The sequence below is a fragment of the Psammomys obesus genome, unplaced genomic scaffold (assembly GCF_907164565.1).
Source record: "Psammomys obesus unplaced genomic scaffold, mPsaObe1.curated_primary_1811, whole genome shotgun sequence".
Taxonomy (NCBI): domain Eukaryota; kingdom Metazoa; phylum Chordata; class Mammalia; order Rodentia; family Muridae; genus Psammomys; species Psammomys obesus.
The window spans coordinates 17,118,437-17,125,121 of NW_026594428.1; positions in this window are offsets into that span (position 1 = coordinate 17,118,437).

Genomic DNA, 6,685 nt, shown 5'->3' on the forward strand with positions numbered 1-6,685 from the left:
CAGACATCCTTGAGCATCGTGATTTTTAGGCACAATAGCAAAGTTTTGTCATTACCAGATGGATGGATTAAAAAATGTGGTGTTTATGCCCAGTAGAGTTTTTTTTTAAGCCACAAATAGTGAAACTGTGTAATTTGAAGAAAAATGAATGCAAATGGAGAAAATCATATAAAGCAGAATAATTCAGACTCAGAAAGACAAATATTGTACTTTTTCTCATACAAGGAACATACACATACACTTTATACATGTGTTGGAGACTATTCTGGGAGAGAACAGGAAAAGCAGGAAGAAGAGATCAGAAATTGGGTAACTAATCTCAAACTATATGATAATTAAACAAATAATAATAATAATAAATGACCAGAATCAAGGCACAATAGCCATTACCACTTTCCAATATTTGGAAACTAAAATCCATGTCCAAGTGTAACATTTATTTTCAATAATCTGAAGGTTTTGTGGAAAGAAAATAACTATGCTCTTTCCTATATAACTGTTTCAGTGAGTGAAAAGAAGTGTTTTCATAAGACAATCTCTGTGGCCTGAACTTACAAGCAGTATAGAGTGTCATCAGAGTGATTGATAATCTCCTGTGAATAAGCAGTGTCACTCAGTGTCATTCAGTTCCTGAATACACATGGTTTCTAGGGTTCTGCTGGCTAAAGTCACCTCATCTTATGGGGTTTTATGTGATCAACCAGCAAGGATCCTAACGGAAGGAAACTAGAAAGATGACTGCTTTGTTCACTTAAAATAATGTAATTGAGAGGACAGGAACTCCACAAGGAGAGCAACAGAACAAGAAAATTTGAACACAGGGAACTTCCCAGAGACTCATACTCCAATCAAGGAGGATTCATGGAGATAACCTAGAACCCTGACAATGCAGCCACTTCTGATGAGAACTGATAGACTAAGATCAGAAAGAAGGAGAGGAGGACCTCCCCTATCAGTGGTCTTGGGGAGGGACATGCATGCAGAAACGGGGGGATACAAAATGAATAAAGTGTAATTAATAAAAGTTAAATAAAAATTTAAAAAAATAATGTAATGGAAAGAAACAGAAAAGAAGTGAGTATGCAGAACAAAAAAGAGGCCAAAGGGAAGAAGAGAAAGAAAATAGAATGTGAATGAACAAAACATGGAGTGGGGAAGCATAAAGCTTAAAAGACAACAGACACTTCTTAAAATCTCTTTTCTGGGTCCCAATACAGAGAGCAGTTTTAGGTGAACCCTCTGTTGCATGGCACACCACACCTTGTTGCTTAAATAGCTCGTGGCTCATTACAGAAAGCAAATTTGTTGCAGCCCAGCCACGTCTTACATTTCAAAGTTTTTCACATAGTTAAGTCAAGATTCCCAAGCAGGACTGATGTCGCCTTTGGAAATTTACCCAAAGAGGATTGGTCTCCAGTTTCAATGAGTGCTGTCATGGTGGAGATTGCTCTTTTAGGGTCCTGGAAGGGGTTGCGGTGGAGAAGGGAGCTAGAGGCATTAAGAAAGAAAAATGAAATAGTGTAATAAGTACTGCCATTGCTCAACTATGGCTACTCTTTGTTTGCTAGTTCTTGACTGAATGCTAACCCTTAGCTTTGTTCACTGTTACCAAAACTCATGCTCAACCTATTGCCACATGGAAGCCAGGAAGGTGACTGAAATTGTCTGCTGGCAAGAAAAAATAAAAATACTGTTTATGGAATGTAATCCTAAAAGTAACTTTCCATTCTCTTTGTCAGATTCTACTAATTCAAAGCAAGTCAGAGGTCTTATATTCAAGAGCCGACTCCATTTAAGGGTTTGACACTAATGTTTCAATTATAAATACCAAATCATATGTAAATGCCAGTACTTCTTTCCCCTGGAGGGGTTACCTTGCCAGGCCACAGGGGAAAATGATGTGCCCAGTCCTAATGCAACTTGATATGCTGGGGTGAGTGGGTGGGGAGGGGAGGGGCTCTCCTTCTCTGAGGAATAGGGGTCGGGATAGGGGAAACAGGGAATGAGTGTAGAACCAGGAAGGGAGGATGGAGGGGGCTACAACTGGGATGCAAAATGAATATATTGAAATTAAAATTGAAAAAAGAATTGAAACCACTATCCCTGTGTTGTTGTTACTATTATTGTAAATAATGCCCCGATCCATGTGTTAATTACTGTTGGCCCTGAAAAATAAGGTCTTTAGTCCATAAAACACCCAGGTCTGGATAAGATGATTCTAAAATGATTGCTTGCATATAAATATTGCCTAGGCAACACACTGAAAAATTTTCCTTTCTGCAGGGTATCATGGTACATGTCTATAATCCCTGCCCTTAGGAGGCAAAGGCAAAAAGAGTAGGAGTTCAACCTTGAGTGGATACAGAAACAGGCTTAGCAAGCCATGGAGAGTAAGCCAGTAAATGCATGCCCTTAATGGCTTCTGCTTCAGTTCCTAACCTTCAGGTCCTTGTCCCGAGTTCCTCCTGCCTTGGAATCCCTTAGAGGCCTATGACTTGAAACATGTAATACAAGCAAACTTCTTCCCCCAACTTGCTTTAGTTATGGTCTTAACACATCAATAGAAACCTCACTAGAACAATACAGTATTTAGCACAAATTTATCTCAAATAATTTTCTCTCCTTGCCGTAGGTGTGAAGTCATTAACTTTGCCCAATCACAATTCATCCATTTTACAAAAATGACTGAAACTCCTATCATTCGGGATCTAGAAGTATTCAAATACTGAATGCACTGAAGCCATCCTATAAATGAATCTCATGTGTATTATATGAATACAACACCTGTCAATTAAAAACCTATGGCTTATGGCTGGAGTAGGAAATAGGGATTTCTAGTAGGCAGAGGGGATTCCAGGAATGATACAGGTGTGGGGGATTCAGAGGACAAGATGTCAGGATTATGAGTGCATAGTTTCTGAGCTCAGGTAGCCAGCCACTTGGCAGATTTAGATTACTATAGTAGGTTAATTTAAGTTAAGATCTAGTCAGAGAAGAGCCTAGCTATGTGGCCTAGGTATTTGTATAATATTTAGTGAGTCTCCTGTGTAACCATTATTCAGGGAGCTAAGGGACAGTATGTAAAACCACTGGCAACATGATGGCAACCTACCACTACAGCTTTCCTTCTGAAATATTACTAGAATTCTATCAAAGTAGGATGCTATCTGAAAACAGCAGGCTTGATTTAGTCAATACATTTTATAAAGAATATTATATTCACTACATCCAATAACTGGGTGGAGTTAAGAGGCCAACTTTGTTGCATATTATGTCAACATAAGTGAATTAATTATTTTAGGCTATGTGTACAGAACATTGTATTAGGCCGGGTTCTCCAGAGGAACAAAACAAAGAAAGTATCATTAAAGGGTATTTATTGGATTGGCACACATAATAGGAAATGAGTGTTAATTTATCTTCACACTGAAGAAGAAGAGAGCAGTTTCCAATCCATGAAGAGGGATATTCCAATAGTCCAACTGATTGCTGAATGCCTAGAAAAAGGCTGGAGAATATCAGGTATTGAGTCTGCACTGAAAGGTTGAAGAATCCAGAGTCTGATTTCAGTAACCACAGAAACAATGAACAAGCTCAAAAATAAGTGTATACCTTATTAATAAATACATTTTCATAACTTTCAATATCAGTATTCTATTAATGGGAAACTTTACTGATCTTAAAAGTAAACATTTTTTCTAATACTAATATTTTGTAGTTTCTCTGGTTATGAAATTCGACATTGAGAATAGTTTATTAACGTACTTGTAGAAGTTTAGGGTATAAATTCATTATTTTTTAATTATATCATTACAGACAAATCTTTGAAAGTTTCTGTGAAGCTACTTTTTCTGTAAAGATTCATTTTCTTCTTCTGCCTCCAAAATTTCCTCTTAATAGTTACTGGTTAGTTCCAGCATGAACAGCTTAGGTGTACCTTTCAGAGTCAACTTTCTTCTGAAATCATTTCCTCTCTCGCATTTTTGTTCCTCCTCTTGTCCAGATGCTATGTATTTGGCAATGCATCTGATAATGGTCTCTACCTGTGAGATGTTCTATTTGTCCTTAGCTGAGATTCTATCTTGTGTCCCATCTGAGTATACTATTGATACAACTTCAGCCCAGTTGCTGAGGAACTTTAATAATGCTCTCTATTTGTAATTTCCACTTCTTTCCTTAAATTCACCACCAATTTTTATATGCCATCCAGCTTGGTAATAGACCTTTTGACATGCAAATTTACATGATATTTCATAGTCTAGACCACCTAAGGGTCTAAGTGAACTGGTCGGTTTGGCTGGAAAGATGGGAATTAGTATTCCTGTTTATATTTGTTTTTCCTTTGCTTTACTTATTTCATTGATTAGTTGGGGTTTTGAAGACAGTCTTGATGTGTACTGAAGCTGGCTTTGAACTTACTACGTAGCCCAAAGCTCAGCTGACATTTGCATCCCACTTCAACTCTGTGTGTTCTGTGATTTGTCTTTTAGTGTTTATATTGAATGGTGATTATTCCATATGCCAGCAAGTTGTGTTTATACCTAAATATGTTCTTTCTTATGATTCTTTTAAACTGTTTATAAAGTACTATTTGGAAAAGGGGAGTTGCTTGGAGTCCTTTACTGTTGTATTTTCCCAAAGCTCACAGAAGACAAAAATCCCCCCTATTTCTGCTGCTGCTCCTACTGTGATTTCTTCCTCATCATAATTTGACTAAATATTTGTGTAGAATCTTGCAGCAGGCATATCAGGCTTCTTAACAAGGGTCTCTCCCTATATCTTTGTTCCTTGCCTAGAAGCTAGCTTGCTAGTACCCCTTGATATATGGGAATTTCAAAACTGGTGATTCAGGTTCTAACCCGGCCATGCTATCTAAGAATCCCAGGGGGAAGCATTCTCATTCACATGGTAGCTTCCAAAATTTCCCTTATATCAGAGAGAAGACAGATGGAAGAGACTTTTCTTCTTCTGCTGGCATCAGGTCTTCATTTTGCTTGACTGTAGAGTCTTCTGGTGAGCCTCACTTGCAGCCTTCCTCCACATCAGGTAGCTTTTGCTTCTACTGAGGCTCTATCAGGAGACTTACTGGGACAGAGCATTGGGGCATGTCCAGCCTCTATTCTCTGCACATGGCTTCTGCTTATGAGAGAACAGTGTTTGGAGAAGTGGCGAGTTTCATGCCCCTACTTAGGAAGAGGCAAGTGTTGTCTTACAGAACTATTTCTCTGTGTTTTTCTGATAAACCTTACTGGGGAAGAGGTCAGGGCTGTGTCTCAGGCTGATTTTTGTGTAAGGCCATGATAAGTACTCAGCTAAAGCCAGGGTAATAAACTGGGTGGAATCTAAAAACCTCAGGCTTCTACCAATATTACTATGACAGCAAAATCAGAGAAATTCACACACACACACACACACACACACACACAAAAAAAAAGCTTAAAATGTATCTAATACAGATCCATTTCTCCAATAAGCATAGTTGCCAGTATTATGAACAAAGGATCTATCAAACAAATTTATGAACATATTAAGAAGATCATGTATCACAACCACCTTTGTTTTACACCTGTGATGCAAGATAAATATAGATAAATCAGTAAGTTAAATGCACTACATAAATAAACTTAGGGGCAGAAATTACATGGTCATTTTGATAGATGCAGAGAAGGGATTTACCAATATTGAACATGTTTTTATGATAGAAGTCTTGCAGGAATTAGAAACAGATGAAACACACTTCGGTGTAATACCAACTACATATGACAAATGTATAGTTTACTTCATGCTAAATGGGAAAAATCCCTGAGATGATGACCTCGAAAGTCTGGAGTGAGTCAAAGGTAGCTGGCTGCTCTCTATACTCATCAAATTAAAATTTCAGATGACATAAAGTAAAATTTCAGATTGGTTTTTCGTAATTGGTTTTTAGAGTTAACGTACTACCACTGAGTTTCAGATTTAGCTGTCACAGTAACGGCCTGCTACCATAGTCACTGTGTTTAATGGTTATTCCTTATGTTGGCAAGTCAGGTGACCAGTGGTGCTGATGTCATCATTATCAACAGATACCATATGTCCTCTGGTAGGGTCTATGCTAATCATTTATCATTCACATCCAATAAATGACATAACCAATATTGTTATTTCTTTATGTCAAATAAGAAACTAAAATTTGAGAAGTTCCACCTCCTCTCTGATGTCACATAACATGTGATGTATGTTAGCTAGGATTGGATTTTGGACTCTTGCTTCTTTTTTTTCAATTTTTAAAATAATATAATTTATGTAAAATTTTAATACAGTTTTTGCTAATTCTTAAGATAAATTTGTGTAACATAAAGCTATACTTGAATAGTCCTTTGTGCCTTATTATTTGTAATAACCTAAATTTATAACGTAATTGTAAGCTACTGTCATTTCAAGACACATAGGAAAATCTTATTTTTAAAATGGATACTGGTTTTGTGAGATTCCCACATTAATTGAAAGGAAATAGCAGTTATTTGAGAAAAATATACAAAACATAAATTAGAAAATATAAGATTGCTTCTGAGTCCAAGCTACAACCAAACACTTCACTTAGGAAGGACTGGATCTATTTTAGGTTTGTGCCTACACTATTTCTTTTGCAGTTCCAAATAACTGATGAACATGGCTAGTATTTATCCAAAGAACCAAAATTTTG